Genomic DNA, 22,936 nt, shown 5'->3' with positions numbered 1-22,936 from the left:
TTTTGGTAAATTGATCCTCCAACCATGTTTCTGAAGAAACAACACTAGTTGATTTGTGTGAGATTCTGCAGTATGTAAAGACTGAGCTAGTACCAAGATATCATCCAAATAAGGAAACACCGCACTACCCTGTTCTCTGATTACAGATAGTAGGGCACCCAAAACCTTTGAAAAGATTCTTGGAGCTGTTGCTAGGCCAAATGGAAGAGCAACAAATTGGTAATGCTTGTCTAGAAAAGAGAATCTCAGAAACTGATAGTGTTCTGGATGAATCGGAATATGAAGGTATGCATCCTGCAAGTCTATTGTGGACATATAATGAACAAAAGGCAGAATAGTCCTTATAGTCACCATCTTGAAAGTTGGTACTCTTACATAATGATTAAAAAATTTTAGATCCAGAACTGGTCTGAATAAATTTTCTTTCTTTGGTACAATGAATAGGTTTGAATAAAACCCCAAACCTTTTTCCTGAGGATGAACTGGCATGATTACCCCTGAAGACTCCAGATCTGAAACACACTTCAGAAAAGCCTGAGCTTTTACTGGATTTACAGGGATGCATGAGAGAAAAAATCTTCTAACAGGAGGTCTTATTTTGAATCCTATCCGATACCCCTGAGAGACAATGCTCTGAATCCAATGATTTTGGACAGATTTTATCCAAAAATCCTTGGAAAAACCTTAATCTGCCCCCTACCAGCTGAGCTGGAATGAGGGCCGCACCTTCATGCGGACTTAGGGGCAGACTTTGGTTTCCTAAATGGCTTGGATTTATTCCAATTAGAGGAAGGCTTCCAACTGGAAGCAGATTCATTGGGAGGAGGATTGAGTTTTTGTTCTTTATTTTGACGAAAGGAACAAAAACGGTTAGAAGCCTTAGATTTACCCTTAGGTTTTTTATCCTGAGGCAGAAAAACTCCTTTTCCTCCAGTGATAGTTGAAATAATAGAATCCAACTGAGAACCAAATAAATTATTACCTTGGAAAGAAAGAGATAGTAATCTAGATTTAGATGTCATATCAGAATTCCAAGATTTAAGCCACAAAGCTCTTCTAGCTAAAACAGCTAAAGACATGGATCTAACATCAAATTTGATAATATCAAAAATGGCATCACAAATAAAATTATTAGCATGTTGCAGTAAGCGAGTAATGCTAGATATGTCAGGATCCAAATCTTGTTGCACTAAATTCTCCAACCAAAAAGTTGAGGCAGCCGCAACATCAGCCAAAGAAATAGCAGGTCTGAGAAGATGACCTGAATATAAATAGGCCTTCCTTAGATAGGATTCAAGCTTCCTATCTAAAGGATCCTTAAAGGAAGTACTATCTTCCATAGGAATAGTGGTATGTTAAACAAGAGTAGAAATAGCCCCATCAACTTTGGGGATTTTTTCCCAAAACTCTATAGATTTTTCTGGTAAAGGATACAATTTTTTAAACCTTGAAGAAGGAATAAAAGAAGTACCTGGCTTATTCCATTCCCTAGAAATCATATCAGAAATAGCCTCAGGAATAGGAAAAAACCCCTGGGGAAACCACAGGAGGTTTAAAAACAGCATTTAAACGTTTATTAGACTGAACGTCAATAGGACTGGTTACCTCAATATCCAAAGTAATTAACACTTCTTTTAATAAAGAACGCATATACTCTATTTTAAATAAATAAGTAGATTTGTCAGTGTCAATGTCTGAGGAAGGATCTTGTGAATCAGATAGATCCTCATCAGAAGAGGATAAATTATTATGTTGCTGGTCATTTGAAATTTCATCAGCTAAATGAGAAGTTTTAAAAACATAATTTATGCTTACCTGATAAATTTATTTATCTTGTGGTGTATCCAGTCCACGGATCATCCATTACTTGTGGGATATTCTCCTTCCCAACAGGAAGTTGCAAGAGGATCACTAACAGCAGAGCTGCTATATAGCTCCTCCCCTAACTGCCATATCCAGTCATTCGACCGAAACAAGCCGAGAAAGGAGAAACCATAGGGTGCAGTGGTGACAGTAGTTTAAATTAAAATTTAGACCTGCCTTAAAAAGACAGGGCGGGCCGTGGACTGGATACACCACAAGAGAAATAAATTTATCAGGTAAGCATAAATTATGTTTTCTCTTGTAAGGTGTATCCAGTCCACGGATCATCCATTACTTGTGGGATACCAATACCAAAGCTAAAGTACACGGATGAAGGGAGGGACAAGGCAGGTACCACTGCCTGTAAATCCTTTCTCCCAAAAGTAGCCTCCGAAGAAGCAAAAGTATCAAATTTGTAAAATTTTGAAAAGGTATGAAGCGAAGACCAAGTTGCCGCCTTGCAAATCTGTTCAACAGAAGCCTCATTCTTAAAGGCCCAGGAGGAAGCCACAGCTCTAGTAGAATGAGCTGTAATTCTTTCAGGGGGCTACTGTCCAGCAGTCTCATAGGCTAAGCGTATTACGCTCCGAAGCCAAAAAGAAAGAGAGGTTGCCGAAGCTTTTTGACCTCTCCTCTGTCCAGAGTAAACAACAAACAGTGTAGATGTTTGGCGAAAATCTTTAGTAGCTTGTAAGTAAAACTTCAAAGCACGGACCACATCCAGATTATGTAAAAGAAGTTCCTTCTTTGAAGAAGGATTAGGACACAATGATGGAACAACAATCTCTTGATTGATATTCTTGTTAGAAACTACCTTAGGTAAAAACCCGGGTTTTGTACGCAGAACTACTTTATCTGAATGGAAAATCAGATAAGGAGAATCACATTGTAAGGCAGATAACTCAGACTCTCCGAGCCGAGGAAATAGCCATCAAAAACAGAACTTTCCAAGATAAAAGTTTAATATCAATGGAATGAAGGGGTTCAAACGGAACCCCTTGAAGAACTTTAAGAGCCAAGTTTAAGCTCCATGGGGGAGCAACAGGTTTAAACACAGGCTTAATTCTAACCAAAGCCTGACAAAAAGCTTGAACGTCTGGAACTTCTGCCAGACGCTTGTGCAAAAGAATAGAAAGAGCAGAAATCTGTCCCTTTAAAGAACTAGCTGATAATCCTTTTTCCAAACCCTCTTGGAGAAAGGACAATATCCTAGGAATCCTAACCTTACTCCACGAGTAATTCTTGGATTCACACCAATAAAGATATTTACGCCATATCTTATGAAAGATTTTCCTGGTGACAGGCTTTCGTGCCTGTATAAGTGTATCAATGACTGACTCGGAGAAGCCACGCTTTGATAAAATCAAGCGTTCAATCTCCATGCAGTCAGTCTCAGAGAAATTAGATTCGGATGATTGAAAGGACCTTGTAGTAGAAGGTCTTGTCTCAGAGGCAGGGTCCATGGTGGAAAGGAAGACATGTCCACTAGGTCTGCATACCAGGTCCTGCGTGGCCACGCAGGCGCTATCAATAACACTGATGCTCTCTCCTGTTTGATTTTGGCAATCAGTCGAGGGAGCAGAGGAAACGGTGGAAACACATAAGCCAGGTTGAAGAACCAAGGCGCTGCTAGAGCATCTATCAGTGCCGCTTCTGAGTCCCTGGACCTGGATCCGTAACAAGGAAGCTTGGCGTTCTGGCGAGACGCCATGAGATCCAGTTCTGGTTTGCCCCAACAATGAACCAATTGAGCAAACACCTCCGGATGGAGTTTCCACTCCCCCGGATGAAAAGTCTGAAGACTTAGAAAATCCGCATCCCAGTTCTCTACACCTGGGATATGGATTGCTGATAGGTGGCAAGAGCGAGTCTCTGCCCAGCGAATTATCTTGGAGACTTCTAACATCGCTAGGGAACTCCTGGTTCCCCCTTGATGGTTGATGTAAGCCACAGTCGTGATGTTGTCCGACTGAAATCTGATGAACCTCAGGGTTGCTAACTGAGGCCAAGCTAGAAGAGCATTGAATATTGCTCTTAACTCCAGAATATTTATTGGGAGGAGTTTCTCCTCCTGAGTCCACGATCCCTGAGCCTTCAGGGAATTCCAGACTGCACCCCAACCTAGAAGGCTGGCATCTGTTGTTACAATTGTCCAATCTGGCCTGCGAAAGGTCATACCTTTGGACAGATGGACCCGAGAAAGCCACCAGAGAAGAGAATCTCTGGTCTCTTGATCCAGATTTAGCAGAGGGGACAAATCTGTGTAATCCCCATTCCACTGACTGAGCATGCATAGTTGCAGCGGTCTGAGGTGTAGGCGCGCAAATGGCACTATGTCCATCGCCGCTACCATCAAGCCGATTACTTCCATACACTGAGCCACCGAAGGGCGCGGAATAGAATGAAGAACACAGCAAGATTTTAGAAGCTTTGATAACCTGGATTCTGTCAGGTAAATCTTCATTTCTACAGAATCTATCAGAGTCCCTAGGAAGGAGACTCTTGTGAGTGGGGATAGAGAACTCTTTTCCTCGTTCACCTTCCACCCATGTGACTTGAGAAATGCCAGAACTATGTCCGTATGTGACTTGGCAATCTGCAAGCTTGACGCCTGTATCAGGATGTCGTCCAGATAAGGGGCCACTGATATACCTCGCGGTCTTAGGACCGCCAGAAGCGATCCCAGAACCTTTGTAAAGATTCTTGGAGCTGTAGCTAACCCGAAGGGAAGAACCACAAATTGGTAATGCCTGTCCAGAAAGGCAAACCTTAGGAACCGATGATGATCTTTGTGAATCGGTATTTGAAGGTAAGCATCCTTCAAATCCACTGTGGTCATGTACTGACCCTCCTGGATCATAGGTAGGATGGTCCGAATAGTTTCCATTTTGAACGATGGAACTCTGAGGAATTTGTTTAAGATCTTTAGATCCAAAATGGGTCTGAAGGTTCCCTCTTTTTTGGGAACCACAAACAGATTTGAATAAAAGTCCTGTCCCTGTTCCGTCTGTGGAACTGGACAGATCACTCCCATAACTAGGAGGTCTTGCAAACAGCGTAGTGAAAAACAAGTTTAGAGTGAGTGCACCTGGTGAGTGTTAATGTTGGGAAAAATTGGTTAATATAACCACGCTCTAAACCCTACAAGTGTGACAGTTGTTCCTTCAAACAACTGTCGAAAAATAAAGCGCAATAACCAAGGTGAGGGGAGCTAAAGGTATAATTGGTGGTGATTGTATGTTACTGTGTAACCTAAATAAAAGTTTATGCTTAAGCGTTATGGTTGAAAAAATAATATATTTATTTTAAAACACTTTAAAACATGTGCATAATAAAAGTATAGAGCTCTATTACTTTAAGACATATAAAACAATATACAATATACAATTTGTAATAACAATAATTGAAGATTGAAAATAGTTGCTAAAGTATTGTACACTTATTTGCTTGCTTAAATATTGTACACTTTTTGCTTGCTTCTGTGGTCTATACGGTCTCTTTTGAGGCTTTAAAAGTTTAGTATTAATGTTCTTCTAGTACTCACGATTTTGTCTTGGGTGTAAAAGGCTTTTTAGCTTTATGGGGTTATAAAAAACCGTTGTGGAGGCAATATACGTTTGGAGTAAATACAGCCTTGAAGTTGACAATCTTGCTTTTTGTAGCTTTGGAGATTATTATGAACAAGCTGTTGATTTGTTTCTATTTCCTTTGTTAGGCTGATACAATGTATATCTCCAATTTGTTGTGCTAGATAAATCTTAGCCGTTTTAACGCTGTTAAGGTGTTTTAATTTAAATTGAATTATCCGTTGGTCTCTGAGACTGTATACCCTATTTTGTGCTAGTATGCTATTCAGGGTTTGCAGGAGTCTCTAAGAGGCTTGTAGCGTTTGAAAATTCCTCAATCTTTAGCAGGAGTTTGTTTGCGAATTACCGTTGGTCTCTGAGACTGTTTACCCTTAAGATTTTGCTTGAGGTTGTTCAGGGTTTGCAGGAGTCTCTAAGAGGCAGTTCTGTCTGTTGTCCGGTGGTTTTCTTCTTTTGCGCTTATTATTTCAAGCGCTAGATAGAGCTGAATCCTTTGAAAGGAAGATAGTTCTTGTCCCACAGTGTGGGCATAGACTGTCAAAGAGGGTGCACACTCAGGTGGGCAGATCTACGCGTTTCAGCGGGTGCCTTTATCAAGATGCCTCTGAGAGTGTTTGCGGTCCTTTTTAAAAAGGGGTAGGTAGCTCCTGATTGGTTAATTACAAATTCATAGTTGATCAATCTTTATGCAGATATTTGAGCAAAGTGTTCGGTTCCAATTTTAAGCTGTAGTACAGATTTGTGGAATGATATAATAATAACGTCTGCTAGAATGAAACTTTTAACATATAAAGCTATTCATCATTTCCTAAACATAGTTGATCTGAATAAGTGTTTAGTTTGTGTGTGCGCCCTCTAAATGATAGAAATATACAGTATAATTTTGTGAATAAGTGGAGATAAACTCAAAATAATAGTGAGTTGGAAAGAAGGGGGTGTTTTTGTTTTGGGACATATGTGATAACTTAAAATTTTTTTGTGTCCGCATGAAAATGCTTTAATTATTTTGCTGTTTTGTTGCTGAATGTTGTGTAAAATTTACGACAAATTTGGTATATTCCTCTGTGAGTATATGTGGATATAGAAATGTTTAAATCCATTAGTTTTAGATCAGAAAGTTTAAATCAAACTCCATATTTAATCCATGTGGATATAAAGTTTTAAAGGAGTAAATATATTCCGCTTCTTTTCTAAGTAGGAGGTTTTCTAGATTTCCCCCTCTGGGATTAAGGAAAACTTTTTTGACTCCCCAATATTTCAGGTGGTGAATATTGCCATTATGATATTCAGTAAAATGTTTATATAGGTTGGTGCTAGTTGATTTATGTTCGATATGGTGAAGGTGTTCTCTTATGCGGTCTCTGAGCATGCGGCTAGTTTGGCCAAAGTATTGGTAACCACATAAACATTGTAAACAATAAATTACATTTTTATCTGAACATCGTATGATTTCCTTGATGTTGATATATTGGTTGTTATTATTAGATTTCAGGGTTTTAATTTTGCTGCTATGTTTGCATGATTTACATGATATACATGGAAAGAAGCCTTCAACTTTTTCTTTGTTAAGATCGAATGTATTGGGGTTGTGTATTTCCTTATTTTTGAATTCACTTGGTGATAGTATGTTTTTTAGATTTTTTGCTTTTTTAGATTTTTTGCTTTTTTAAAAATGATGTCGGGATTATTTTTCAATCTATGTCCCAAAATTTGGTCATGTTTTATATAATGCCAGTGTTTGTTTAAAATCTTTTTGATTTCATGATGTTGTGAGTTGTATTGCGTTATAAAAAGAATAAATAAGGGATCGTTTTTGTTTTGGTTAGGTGCTGATTTTTGTTTTGGTGCGAGTATCAAGTTCCTATCCATTTCTTTTACCTCTAATTGTGTTTTCTCCAAAGTGTGGATGTTATATCTTTTTTCAATGAATCTTTGTTTTAGAGTTTCTGATTGGGTGGAGAATTGATTAATATCTGAACAATTTTTCCTGATTCTGGTGAATTGATTTTTGGGGATATTTGTTTTCCATTTATTTAGGTGGCAGCTTTTATTGTGTATGTAGTTATTGGCGTCTGTTTTTTTAAAAAAGGTTTTGGTTGTAATCATCATATTTTTAATTTCTATTTCTAAGTCCAAATAGTGAATTGAGTTTGTGCTAAATTCATGAGTGAAATTGAGGCCTAGTGTGTTGTTATTTAAGTCTTCTAGAAATAATTCTAGAAGTTCAGGTTCGCCTTTCCAAATTATAAATAGGTCATCTATATAGCGGTAATATAGCACAAGGTTCGCCCCCCATGGGCTAGAATTTATGTAATTATGTTCAAAATAACCCATGAATAGATTAGCATAACTGGGGGCGAACCTTGTGCCCATAGCTGTCCCCTTGTGCTGTAGAAAAATCTCTTCATTAAATAAAAAAGAGTTGTTATATAATATAAAATGGATACAATCAATTAGGAATTTATTTTGTTCTTTATTTAAATTTGGATCCTTATCTAAGAAGAATTTTATAGCTTTAAGCCCTTTTTGGTGATCTATGTTTGTGTATAGGGAATTTACATCACATGTTACTAAAAGGAAGTTTTCTTCCCAAGATATATCTTTTAGGATGTTGAGTAGTTGAGTCGAGTCTTTTAGATAGGAGGGTAACTGGGAAACGTATGACTGTAAGAAGAAATCGACATATTGCGAAAGATTTGATGAAAAACTTAACTAAACCCCCTGGACGACCTATCATTTCAGGCACAGGACCTCACATCAAATCTTTCGCAATATGTCGATTTATGTCAATTCCTAATTGATTGTATCCATTTTATATTATATAACAACTCTTTTTTATTTAATGAAGAGATTTTTCTACAACACAAGGGGACAGCTATGGGCACAAGGTTCGCCCCCAGTTATGCTAATCTATTCATGGGTTATTTTGAACATAATTACATAAATTCTAGCCCATGGGGGGCGAACCTTGTGCTATATTACCGCTATATAGATGACCTATTTATAATTTGGAAAGGCGAACCTGAACTTCTAGAATTATTTCTAGAAGACTTAAATAACAACACACTAGGCCTCAATTTCACTCATGAATTTAGCACAAACTCAATTCACTATTTGGACTTAGAAATATAAATTAAAAATATGATGATTACAACCAAAACCTTTTTTAAAAAAACAGACGCCAATAACTACATACACAATAAAAGCTGCCACCTAAATAAATGGAAAACAAATATCCCCAAAAATCAATTCACCAGAATCAGGAAAAATTGTTCAGATATTAATCAATACTCCACCCAATCAGAAACTCTAAAACAAAGATTCATTGAAAAAAGATATAACATCCACACTTTGGAGAAAACACAATTAGAGGTAAAAGAAATGGATAGGAACTTGATACTCGCACCAAAACAAAAATCAGCACCTAACCAAAACAAAAACGATCCCTTATTTATTCCTTTTATAACGCAATACAACTCACAACATCATGAAATCAAAAAGATTTTAAACAAACACTGGCATTATATAAAACATGACCAAATTTTGGGACATAGATTGAAAAATAATCCCAACATCATTTTTAAAAAAGCAAAAAATCTAAAAAACATACTATCACCAAGTGAATTCAAAAATAAGGAAATACACAACCCCAATACATTCGATCTTAACAAAGAAAAAGTTGAAGGCTTCTTTCCATGTATATCATGTAAATCATGCAAACATAGCAGCAAAATTAAAACCCTGAAATCTAATAATAACAACCAATATATCAACATCAAGGAAATCATACGATGTTCAGATAAAAATGTAATTTATTGTTTACAATGTTTATGTGGTTACCAATACTTTGGCCAAACTAGCCGCATGCTCAGAGACCGCATAAGAGAACACCTTCACCATATCGAACATAAATCAACTAGCACCAACCTATATAAACATTTTACTGAATATCATAATGGCAATATTCACCACCTGAAATATTGGGGAGTCAAAAAAGTTTTCCTTAATCCCAGAGGGGGAAATCTAGAAAACCTCCTACTTAGAAAAGAAGCGGAATATATTTACTCCTTTAAAACTTTATATCCACATGGATTAAATATGGAGTTTGATTTAAACTTTCTGATCTAAAACTAATGGATTTAAACATTTCTATATCCACATATACTCACAGAGGAATATACCAAATTTGTCGTAAATTTTACACAACATTCAGCAACAAAACAGCAAAATAATTAAAGCATTTTCATGCGGACACAAAAAATTTTTAAGTTATCACATATGTCCCAAAACAAAAACACCCCCTTCTTTCCAACTCACTATTATTTTGAGTTTATCTCCAATTATTCACAAAATTATACTGTATATTTCTATCATTTAGAGGGCGCACACACAAACTAAACACTTATTCAGATCAACTATGTTTAGGAAATGATGAATAGCTTTATATGTTAAAAGTTTCATTCTAGCAGACGTTATTATTATATCATTCCACAAATCTGTACTACAGCTTAAAATTGGAACCGAACACTTTGCTCAAATATCTGCATAAAGATTGGTCAACTAAGAATTTGTAATTAACCAATCAGGAGCTACCTACCCCTTTTTAAAAAGGACCGCGAACACTCTCAGAGGCATCTTGATAAAGGCACCCGCCGAAACGCGTAGATCTGCCCACCTGAGTGTGCACCCTCTTTGACAGTCTATGCCCACACTGTGGGACAAGAACTATCTTCCTTTCAAAGGATTCAGCTCTATCTAGCGCTTGAAATAATAAGCACAAAAGAAGAAAACCACCGGACAACAGACAGAACTGCCTCTTAGAGACTCCTGCAAACCCTGAACAACCTCAAGCAAAATCTTAAGGGTAAACAGTCTCAGAGACCAACGGTAATTCGCAAACAAACTCCTGCTAAAGATTGAGGAATTTTCAAACGCTACAAGCCTCTTAGAGACTCCTGCAAACCCTGAATAGCATACTAGCACAAAATAGGGTATACAGTCTCAGAGACCAACGGATAATTCAATTTAAATTAAAACACCTTAACAGCGTTAAAACGGCTAAGATTTATCTAGCACAACAAATTGGAGATATACATTGTATCAGCCTAACAAAGGAAATAGAAACAAATCAACAGCTTGTTCATAATAATCTCCAAAGCTACAAAAAGCAAGATTGTCAACTTCAAGGCTGTATTTACTCCAAACGTATATTGCCTCCACAACGGTTTTTTATAACCCCATAAAACTAAAAAGCCTTTTACACCCAAGACAAAATCGTGAGTACTAGAAGAACATTAATACTAAACTTTTAAAGCCTCAAAAGAGACCGTATAGACCACAGAAGCAAGCAAAAAGTGTACAATATTTAAGCAAGCAAATAAGTGTACAATACTTTAGCAACTATTTTCAATCTTCAATTATTGTTATTACAAATTGTATATTGTATATTGTTTTATATGTCTTAAAGTAATAGAGCTCTATACTTTTATTATGCACATGTTTTAAAGTGTTTTAAAATAAATATATTATTTTTTCAACCATAACGCTTAAGCATAAACTTTTATTTAGGTTACACAGTAACATACAATCACCACCAATTATACCTTTAGCTCCCCTCACCTTGGTTATTGCGCTTGCAAACAGCGTAAGAATGCCTCTTTCTTTATCTGGTTTACAGATAATCTCGAAAGGTGAAATCTCCCTTGAGGAGGGGAAGCTTTGAAGTCCAGAAGATATCCCTGAGATATGATCTCCAACGCCCAGGGATCCTGAACATCTCTTGCCCACGCCTGGGCGAAGAGAGAAAGTCTGCCCCCTACTAGATCCGTTACCGGATAGGGGGGCGTTCCTTCATGCTGTCTTAGAGGCAGCAGCAGGCTTTCTGGCCTGCTTGCCTTTGTTCCAGGACTGGTTAGGTTTCCAGCCCGGCTTGGATTGAGCAAAGGTTCCCTCTTGTTTTGTAGCAGAGGAAGTTGATGCTGCACCTGCCTTGAAATTTCGAAAGGCACGAAAAATAGACTGTTTGGCCCTTGATCTGACCCTGTCCTGAGGAAGGGTATGACCCTTACCTCCAGTAATGTCAGCAATAATTTCCTTCAAACCAGGCCCGAATAGGGTCTGCCCCTTGAAGGAAATGTTAAGTAATTTAGACTCTGAAGTCACGTCAGCTGACCAAGATTTAAGCCATAGCGCCCTACACGCCTGGATGGCGAATCCAGAATTATTAGCCGTTAGTTTAGTCAAATGAACAATGGCATCAGAAACAAAAGAATTAGCTAGCTTAAGTGTTCTAAGCTTGTCAAGTATTTCAGTCAATGGAGTAGCTGTCTGAAAGGCCTCTTCCAGAGACTCAAACCAGAACGCCGCAGCAGCAGTGACGGGCGCAATGCATGCAAGGGGCTGCAGGATAAAACCTTGTTGAATAAACATTTTCTTAAGGTAACCTTCTAATTTTTTATCCATTGGATCTGAAAAAGCACAACTGTCCTCGACAGGGATAGTGGTACGCTTTGCTAAAGTAGAAACTGCTCCCTCCACCTTAGGAACCGTCTGCCATAAGTCCCGTGTGGTGGCGTCTATTGGAAACATTTTTCTAAAAATAGGAGGGGGGGGGGAAACGGCACACCGGGTCTATCCCACTCCTTATTAATAATTTCTGTAAACCTTTTAGGAATTGGAAAAACATCAGTATACACCGGCACTGCATAGTATTAATCCAGTCTACACAATTTCTCTGGCACTGCAATTGTGTCACAGTCATTCAGAGCAGCGAATACCTCCCCAAGCAAAACACGGAGGTTCTCAAGCTTAAATTTAAAAGTAGAAATATCTGAATCAGGTTTCCCCGAATCAGAAATGTCACCCACAGACTGAAGCTCTCCTTCCTCAGCTTCTGCATATTGTGACGCAGTATCAGACATGGGCCTTAAAGCATCTGCGCGCTCTGTATTACGTCTAACCCCAGAGCTATCGCGCTTTCCTCTGAATTCAGGCAGTCTGGCTAATACCGCTGACAGGGTATTATCCATGATTGCCGCCATGTCCTGCAAAGTAATCGCTATGGGCGTCTTTGATGTACTTGGCACCATTTTAGCGTGAGTCCCTTGAGCGGGAGTCAAAGGGTCCGACACGTGGGGAAAGTTAGTCGGCATACTTTCCCCCTTGTCAGAATCCTCTGGTGATAATTATTTTAAAGATAACAGCTGATCTTTATTGTTTAAAGTGAAATCAATACATTTAGTACACATTCTCCTATGGGGTTCCACCATGGCTTTTAAACATAATGAACAAGGAGTTTCCTCTATGTCAGACATGTTTATACAGACTAGCAATGAGACTAGCAAGCTTGGAAAACACTTTAATCAAGTTAACAAGCAATATAAAAAAAAAAAAAAAAAAAGTTACTGTGCCTTTAAGAGAAACAAATTTTGCCAAAATTTGAAATAACAGTGAAAAAAGGCAGTTAAACTAACGAAATTTTTACAGTGTATGTAACAAGTTAGCAGAGCATTGCACCCACTTGCAAATGGATGATTAACCCCTTAATACAAAAAACAGATTAACAAAACGAAAAATACATTTTTTAAACAGTCATAACAGAAGCCTTTTGAGCCCTTCAGAGATGTCCTATAGCATGCAGGGTACTGCTGAGGGAAGCTGAATGTCCCAGTTTGTAATTTTAACTGCACCAACTGTAACTTTTATACTATAACAGTGGAAAGCCTCAGGAAACTGTTTCTAGGCAAAAATAAAGCCAGCCATGTGGAAAAAACTAGGCCCCAATTAGTTTTATCACCAAAGCATATATAAAAACGATTAAACATGCCAGCAAACGTTTTATATTGCACATTAATCAGAGTATATACCTTACATTAATTCGGTATCAGCAGCATTTTCTAGCAATTCCATCCCTAGAAAAACTTAAACTGCACATACCTTATTGCAGGATACCCTGCACGCTATTCTCCCTCTGAAGTTACCTCACTCCTCAGATATATGTGAGAACAGCAGTGGATCTTAGTTACTTCTGCTAAGATCATAGAAAACGCAGGCAGATTCTTCTTCTAAATGCTGCCTGAGATAAAATAGTACAACTCCAGTACCATTTTAAAACAATAAACTCTTGATTGAAGAAAAAACTAACTATATTACACCACTTTCCTCTTACTACGTCCAGCTATGTTGAGATTGCAAGAGAATGACTGGATATGGCAGTTAGGGGAGGAGCTATATAGCAGCTCTGCTGTGGGTGATCCTCTTGCAACTTCCTGTTGGGAAGGAGAATATCCCACAAGTAATGGATGATCCGTTGACTGGATACACCTTACAAGAGAAAGACATTTTATGTTTATTAGAAGGTGGAAATGCAGACAAAGCCTTCAGAATAGAATCAGATACAAATTCTTTAAAATTTACAGGTATATCATGTACATTAGAAGTTGAAGGAACTGCAACTGGCAATGTACTATTACTGATGGAAACACTATCTGCATGTAAAAGTTTATCATGACAACTATTACAAATGACATTTGGTGGAATAATTTCTACACTTTTACAACAAATGCACTTAGCTTTAGTAGAACCGATGTCAGGCAGCAATGTTCCAGCAGAAACTTCTGAGGCAGGATCAGATTGGGACATCTTGCTCAATGTAAGAGAAAAAACAACATATAAAGCAAAATTATCTATTTCCTTATATGACAGTTTCAGGAATGGGAAAAAATGCAAAAGCATAGGCCTCTGATAGAGAAAAAAGCAAGAGGCAAACATCAATGGGGTATTGAAATAATGCAAAAAATTGACACACTCGCGTCACTAATGACACCGCCGTGTGAAAGGTCTCGGCGTCACATATGATGCCGGAAATGACGAAGTTGCGTCATAAACGTCTTTTTCCGCGCCAAAAAAAATTTCGCGCCAAAAATGACGCAATAAAGTTTAGCATTTGACGCACCTGCGGGTCTAATACCCGCAATAGCAAGAAAGTAGTCAATTGAAAAAAAGACTAAACCCCTGGTAAGAAATACATTTCTTAAAATGTTTAAATTCCCCAAATATGAAACTGACAGTCTGCTGAAGGAAATACATGAACCTGACTCATGGCAAATATAAGTACAATACATATATTTAGAACTTTATATACATGCATAAAGTGCCAAACCATAGCTGAGGTGTCTTAAGAAATAAAAAACATACTTACCAAAAGACACCCATCCACATATAGCAGATAGCCAAACCAGTACTAAAACAGTTATTAGTAGAGGTAATGGTAAATTGAGAGTATATCGTCGATCTGAAAAGGGAGGTAGGAGATGAATCTCTTCGACCGATAACAGAGAACCCATGAAAAAAGACCCCGTTAGAGAAATCATCGTATTCAATAGGTGATACTCCCTTCACGTCCCTCTGACATTCGCTGTACTCAGAGGAATCGGGCTTCAACAATGCTGAGAAGCGCATACCAACGTAGAAATCTTAGCACAAACTTACTTCACCACCTCCATAGGAGGCAAAGTTTGTAAAACTGAATTGTGGGTGTGGTGAGGGGTGTATTTATAGGCATTTTGAGGTTTGGGAAACTTTGCCCCTCCTGGTAGGATTGTATATCCCATATGTCACTAACTCATGGACTCTTGCCAATTACATGAAAGAAAAGCCCTTTAAAGGGCTATTTGTAATTTAGTATAGGGTAGGGAATTTTATTATTTTGGGGGCTTTTTTATTTTATTAGGGTGCTTAAATTAGGTGTAATTAGTTTAAACTTCTTATAATTTTTTATTTTCTGTAATTTAGTGTTTTTTTTTTTGTACTTTATTTTATTTTATTGTATTTAATTTTAGGTAAATGTAGTTAATTAATTTAATTTATTTAATGATAGTGTAGTGTTAGGTGTAATTGTAACTTAGGTTAGGATTTATTTTACAGGTAAATTTGTATTTATTTTAAATAGGTAGCTATTAAATAGTTAATAACTAATAACTATTGTACCTAGTTAAAATAAATACAAAGTTGCCTGTAAAATAAAAATAAATCCTAAAATAGCTACAATGTAATTATTATATTGCTGCTATCTTAGGGTTTATTTTATAGGTAAGTATTTAGTTTTAAATAGGAATAATTTAGTTAATAATAGTACATTTATTTAAATAATATTTAAGTTAGGGGGGTGTTAGGGTTAGACTTAGGTTTAGGGGTTAGTAACTTTATTATAATGGCGGCAACGTTGGCAGTGGCAGATTAGGGGTTAATACATTTAATAGGCTATGTGGGCTATGGCAGTTTAGGGGTTAATGCTTGAATAGGTTAATTGCGTTGTGGGCTATGGCGGTTTAGGGGTTAATTTACTTATTACTTGCGATGTGGGTTTGATGGTGGATATAGGGGTTAATAGTTTAAATAGGCATATTGCGTTGTGGGGAGTTGTCGGTCTAGGGGTTAATACATTTAATATTACTTATGAGAGGGGGGATTGCGGATATAGGGGTTTTACGTGTTGGGCTTATTTTTTATGAGGCGTGTTAGACTTTTACGGGAGATTTGTTATTTTATTTACTTTTCTTAGGCGCCGGCAGTTTCTAAAGTGCCGTAAGTCACTGGCGACTCCAGAAATTTGTCTTTACGCTCATTGCTGGACATCGCTAGTTTATCCGACTTATGGCACTTTATGAACTGCCGGCGGGGTTTATGTAATACCCCGATGTGCGAGGTGAAATTACGGACGGCGCAGGTTCCCACGCTTGCGCCGAAACCTGCGCCGTATATTTGATATTACTTTTTTTTTTTTACATTTTCAAAATAATGTGCTTAACCGACAACTGACACAGTGTATACCAAGATATTTACATTATATTTAGAGGAAATCCTAAAATTACCATAAATGTATTCAGTGTTGAACCTTTAGAGTTTTAGCCTTTTCCTTCTATACAGATATGGAAAAAGGACATTCATACAAGAATTAATCCTTAGTCTCTAATTTATCTCAAATTACTTTCCTTGGGCAAAGCTGGTCAGTGATGTTTTTAAATTTTAAATTAGCACAAAAAAGTTTACCATAAAAACACAACCACATTGTATCCCATCCTACATGGGACCCTGCAGTAGCTTAATTATGTAAAGCACTAGGAAGAAGATCTGAGGGACAGTCTCTCAAACAGAGCAGCTCTATGAAACATCTGCTTCTCGAAATCCAAAAAATAAAGCTTTTCATCTCAAAAGAAATGAACTCGATAAAAAATATATAATTGAATACACTGCTGGGTATAATAACAATAAGGAGAATGGAGGACCTCAGCTATGAGGATAAATTGGATGTTTGAAACGTGATGTCATTACTATATAATATAAATAATAATATAATATAAATATATTCATGACCCAATAAAACTGTAAAAATCTTTCTACAAAGCAGTAGCGACTGCTAATACAATAGATTAAAATAACTTTTTTGCCGAGTCCAAGGTAGATCTGATGAGACAAAAGGGCACCAACCCCTATTAGGAGAAGATTTAGGCTTGCTTGTATGGTCCTCCTAAGAGAGAGTACCTTCCTTATTATTTGAAATATACTAAGAGCAAAATTAGATTATGGCTGCATAAGGAATAGGGCAAATAGCAAGTTTTAAAGGTATTATTACTAGAGCAGGGCTTTACCAAGACCTTCAGATACAGAGGAAAACATTGTAGTTTTAGCAGTCACAATCAGAATGCAGTAAAGCTTTGCAAAAGGACACAATAGTAGTCTTGATTAAATATATTTTGCCTACCACTCATTTACTTATACCCACTCCTCTAGTTATACTCAAACAATTTTAAAGCAAGCTGCAAAGGTTCTAGCAATTGCTGGCCTCTAAAAAGATGCTTGCGGATTGAAAATCTATTTAAACACAGAAGACTAGATTACAAATCCAGCTAGATAGATTGAACAAGGCACACTACTTTACACAATCAGCATTGCTCGATTTGGTATTACAGGTCATTGATAAAAAGATGTATTAGAAGACAGATTAATTAGCATGAAACCAAATTTACAATATTTCAAGTTGATCATGGGAATAACCAATTTTTAAAAGTTGTTATAAACTGCTGCTGTCCCCTACAGTTCCCATAATTCCAACACAATAAAACCCCTAAACCTTCATAACTTGTTAAACCTTAATTTGTTAGATCATATAATTTTATGACTATCGACCCTGCACTACGGTGCTTTTAACCCCCATAAAGAGGTTATATAAACAGTAGAAGTACCGCTCAGGACTAAGTACTGCTGGTTCTGGGTGAAAACTGCCACTTATCCAATAAGCAGCGCTAGTTATACAGCTGAGTTACATGACTATTGCTGGTGATTGGATAAGCAGGGATTTAAACTCTGGAACAGTGGTGCTCTGCGCACTCCCAAAGAGCACCGCTAGTCCCGAATGATACTCTCCTGTGTTTAACCCCTTTGTGGTGCAGGGTCAATAGTCTTAAAATTACATGCTCTAACAAATTAGAACATGTTATTTTACAACTATTAGGCCCCTTTAACATCTAAACTACTAACCTCCCCTGTCTCAAGCTCGCACTACTAAAAATCCCTAACCCACTTCTAACTTTAAAGCACTAATGTAAAAAAATTGCTATTACTGCCTAAACTGCCTGACCTGATATAAAAAAAGTTTGTAACGTTAATAAGATTAACATTTTTAATGGTTTAAAAAAGTGTTGTGTTTACATGCAAAACACAAAGTCCACAGTGTCACCCTCTCAGCTTCAGTGAGTGGAGCACTATATGGCAGCATGTCAAGGTTTTGTTCCCTGTTTTGTTTGCCATGTGCTGCTGGCAGCCATTTTGCTCACCTCTCTTGCTGACTCTGGTGCATACTGTGTGATGCTGCTCATTTCCTGCACTTCCTTTTATGGCCAGACTGGTGAACATCATCAGTGTGAGACAGGATGCAGTCTCAGAATTGTGATGTCATCACTTATTATTTAAAGGCCCTCTGTTCAGTATGCTTTGCCCTTGCGTTGTTTCAGACCTGTTTGTGAGAGCTCCTGTGTATTACCTGGCTGTCTGACGTCCCTCCTGGTTCCTGGCTTATTCCTGACTCTGCTGTGCTCCTTGTTCCTGATTCCGGCTCGTCTGATTACTCGCTTTGGCTCCTGACTCGGCTCGTCTGACTACCAGCTCTGGTTTTGATTCCTGGCTTGTTATTTGACTTGTGGACTTTTTATTATTTTTTGCTATTAATAAAGGTGCGATTATTTTTGCACTTCTCGTCTCAGTCTGATTCCTGGCACCCTGACACAGCATTATTGCAAACACTGCTGCCATCTAATGTATAAGTGTATAACATTATTATAAAACAGCTGTCATATACACACACACACGTATTCTGCAAAATATTTATAAGATATGATTTTCAACAAAGGATAGCCAAGAAACAAAGTACATTTGATTATGAACATAAATTGAAAAGTGGTTACAAATACCATGCTCCTGAAAATGTTGTTTTTATTATCATTTAATGTATTTTAAAGATCATTATTTTAAACATTAAGGGCTAGATTACAAGTGGAGCGCTATATTAGGGGATACAGGGTGTTAGAAAATAAACAGGACTGAAAAGTGCCTTTATATTGCGGTCTATGGGGCTGTATTTTTACTTTAAATATATTTGTATATTCTTATGTACATATACATATATATTTATGTGTTAAATTGTATATATACACATATAAACACATAAATATATATGTATATATTCATATACATATTTTTCATTTGCTGCGCAAGGTTCTTTGCCATGTCTCACGTCATAAAAACGTGGTTCCCACTGGAGCCTATGGAAGCGTGCTCCCATGAGCGCAAGGCTTCAAGGCAATGGGAACATGAAAGCGCAAATTTTGTGCTCCACTTGTAATCTAGCCCTAAATTTGCTTGACAAACTGATTTTTTTTCAATGTTTTGTGCCAACGAGACTGCTTTCTCCATGGCTCTCAACTGTTGTACCCCTGTCCCCTATGAATTATTGCCGTTATAGCTCTGGACTGGCATGTCTATAACAGTGGCAAGTAGAATGAAGTTTACAACTTGGCAAGCACCTTTTACTTAAAAATGAACCCTATATTATATAAACCTGTTGTTCAATTAATGTTTATATCATTTTGCTTAGAAAATACCAAGATGATAAAAACTTACTTAAATAGATACCATCTAGAAGATAAGACCTACAGCCAAATTATTCTACTTTATCATCAACCACTGTGAACATTATAAGAAATGCTTAATTGCTTAATGTCAATCTCTAAAGCCACCTGTTATAATTAGCAGAGATTATATCATTTTCTCCAACGCTTACAAAAAACATTAAAATGCCTATTAAACAAATTAATTCCAGTACATTCAGATAAGATATCTGAACTGTTGATTACCAAAGCTCGCCAAACATGAGAGGAATTCAAGTTGAATTATGCAGATACTTTTCCACTCATTTTGACTGCAACTGCCTATTAACTCCCTGATTCATTTGGATATGGCCCTGAACGACGGTCAAATAACTTTAAAACATATTTTTCAGGATGGAAAAATTACAAGCTTTAAAACGTCTTGTGCTAGACGCCCATGAAATTGAATTTTCAAAAAGATCATAATAAAAGCATTAATAAAACATGTTTGATGGTATATGTCTCTTAAATCTTTAATGAAACACCCAGCAAATATTGCAAAATGTATTTGCATTTCTGTTTTTAAATATTAATCTAGTGTGGAAGATTTGACACTGAACTAAACGTAGAAATATCCACGCAATACAAATGAGCAATTATTTACAGAATAAACAACTATAAAACAGTTATTATCATTATGTCAGTACTTTTTTTCTTACAGAAAAAACTAAATTTATGCTTACCTGATAAATTACTTTCTTTTACGATATGACGAGTCCACGGATTTCATCCTTACTTGTGGGATATTAACCTCCTGCTAACAGGAAGTGGCAAAGAGCACCACAGCAGAGCTGTATATATAGCCCCTCCCCTTCCCCTCCACCCTCAGTCATTCGGCCGAAGGTATAGGAAGAGAAAAAAGAAAGGCTAAAAGGTGCAGAGGTGACTGAAGTTTACAAAAAATATAAAGAAAAACTGTCTTAAAAAGAACAGGGTGGGCCGTGGACTCATCATATCGTAAAAGAAAGTAATTTATCAGGTAAGCATAAATTTAGTTTTCTTTTACAAAGATATGACGAGTCCACGGATTTCATCCTTACTTGTGGGAAACCAATACCAAAGCAATATGACACGGATGAAAGGGAGGGACAAGACAGGAACCTAAACGGAAGGCACCACTGCTTGAAGAACCTTTCTCCCAAAGATAGCCTCAGAAGAAGCAAAAGTATCAAATTTGTAAAATTTGGAAAAAGTGTGAAGGGACGACCAAGTCGCAGCCTTACAAATCTGTTCAACAGATACATCGTTTTTAAAAGCCCATGTGGAAGCCACAGCCCTAGTAGAATGAGCCGTAATTCTTTCAGGAGGCTGCTGTCCAGCAGTCTCATTATGCCAGGCGGATGATATTTCTCAGCCAAAAAGAAAGAGAGGTAGCCATAGCTTTCTGACCCCTACGCTTTCCGAAATAAACAATGAATAATGAAGATGATTGACGGAAATCCTTAGTTGCCTGTAAGTAAAACTTTAAGGCATGGACCACGTCCAAGTTATGTAACATACGCTCCTTCTTAGAAGGATTAGGACACAAGGAAGGAACAACAATTCCCTGATTAATATTCTTATTTGAAACAACCTTAGGAAGAAAACCAGGTTTGGTACGTAAAACCACCTTATCGGAATGAAATATGAGATAAGGCGAATCACACTAACGCTGAAAGCTCAGAAACTCTTCGAGCAGAAGAAATAGCAACCAAAAACAAAACTTTCCAAGATAACAGTTTAATATCTATGGAATGCATAGGTTCAAACGGAACCCCTTGAAGAACTCGAAGAACTAAATTCAAACTCCAGGGAGGAGTAATAGGTCTAAATACAGGCTTAATCCTAGATAGAGCCTGACAAAAAGACTGAACATCTGGTACATTTGCCAAACGTTTGTGAAACAGAATTGACAAAGCTGAAATTTGTCCCTTTAAGGAACTCGCTGATAACCCTTTCTCCAATCCTTCTTGGAGAAAAGACAGAATCCTAGGAATCCTAACTTTACTCCATGAGTAACCCTTGGATTCACACCAATAAAGATATTTACGCCATATCTTATGATAGATTTTTCTAGTGACAGGCTTTCTAGCCTGTATCAAAGTATTGATAACTGAATCAGAGAATCCTCGCTTAGATAAAATCAAGCGTTCAATCTCCACGCAGTCAGCTGCAGAGAAATTAGATTTGGATGTTGGAAAGGACCTTGAATGAGAAGGTCCTGTCTCAATGGAAGTTTCCATGGTGGCAGAGAGGACATGTCCACTAGATCCACATACCAAGTCCTGCGTGGCAACGCAGGCGCTATCAAGATCACTGAAGCTCTCTCCTGTTAGATTCGAGCAATCACGCATGGGAGGAAAGGAAACGGCGGAAACACATAAGCTAGGCTGAACAACCAAGGCACTGCCAAGGCATCTATCAGTTCGGCCTGAGGATCCCTTGATCGGGATCCGTATCTTGGAAGCTTGGCATTCTGTCGGGATGCCATCAAATCCAATTCCGGTCTGCCCCATCTGAGAATCAATGAGGCAAATACCTCCGGGTGAAGTTCCCACTCCCCCGTATGAAAAGTCTGTCGACTTAGAAAATCTGCTTCCCAGTTCTCTACTCCTGGGATGTAGATCGCTGACAGATGACAAGACTGGGCCTCCGCCCCACTGATTATCTTGGATACCTCTATCATCGCTAAGGAACTCCTTGTTCCCCCTTGATGATTGACATATGCCACAGTTGTGATGTTGTCCGACTGGAATCTGATGAATTTGGCCGAAGCCAACTGAGTTGAATATTGCTCTCAGTTCCAGAATATTGATTGTAAAAAGAGACTCCACTTGAGTCCAAAAACCCTGAGCCTTCAGGGGTTTCCAAACTGCACCCCAGCCCAGGCGGCTGGCATCTGTTGTCACTATTACCCACAAGGGTCTGCGGAAACAAGTCCCTTGGGACAGATGATCTGGCGACAAGCACCAAAGAAGAGAGTTTCTGGTCTCTTGATCCCGATTTATCTGAGGATATAAATCCGCATAATCCCCATTCCCCTGTCCTAGCATGCACAGTTGCAGTGGTCTGAGATGAAAGCGAGCAAACGGAACGATGTCCATTGCCGCTACCATTAATCCAATTACTTCCATACACTGAGCCACTGATGGCCGAGGAATGGACTGAAGTGCTCGGCAAGTATTTAGAATCTTTGATTTTCTGACCTCCGTCAGAAATATTTTCATGGCTACCGAGTTTATCAGAGTTCCCAAGAAAGGAACCCTTGTCTGTGGGACAAGTGAACTCTTCTCTATGTTCACCTTC

The 22,936-nt window shown here is 37.8% G+C and overlaps 1 protein-coding gene across 1 annotated transcript in view; it reads right to left on the bottom strand.

Moving 5' to 3' along the window:
- VPS50 (VPS50 subunit of EARP/GARPII complex) overlaps nucleotides 1-22,936 on the bottom strand; it is a 994,344-nt gene that overhangs the window by 522,833 nt on the left and 448,575 nt on the right. The gene's annotated exons all lie outside the window — the stretch shown is intronic.

This window comes from Bombina bombina, chromosome 5, assembly GCF_027579735.1.
Source record: "Bombina bombina isolate aBomBom1 chromosome 5, aBomBom1.pri, whole genome shotgun sequence".
Classification (NCBI taxonomy): Eukaryota; Metazoa; Chordata; class Amphibia; order Anura; family Bombinatoridae; genus Bombina; species Bombina bombina.
The sequence above is the reverse complement of the archived record's forward strand: the minus strand, read 5'-3'. Positions and strand labels throughout refer to the sequence as shown.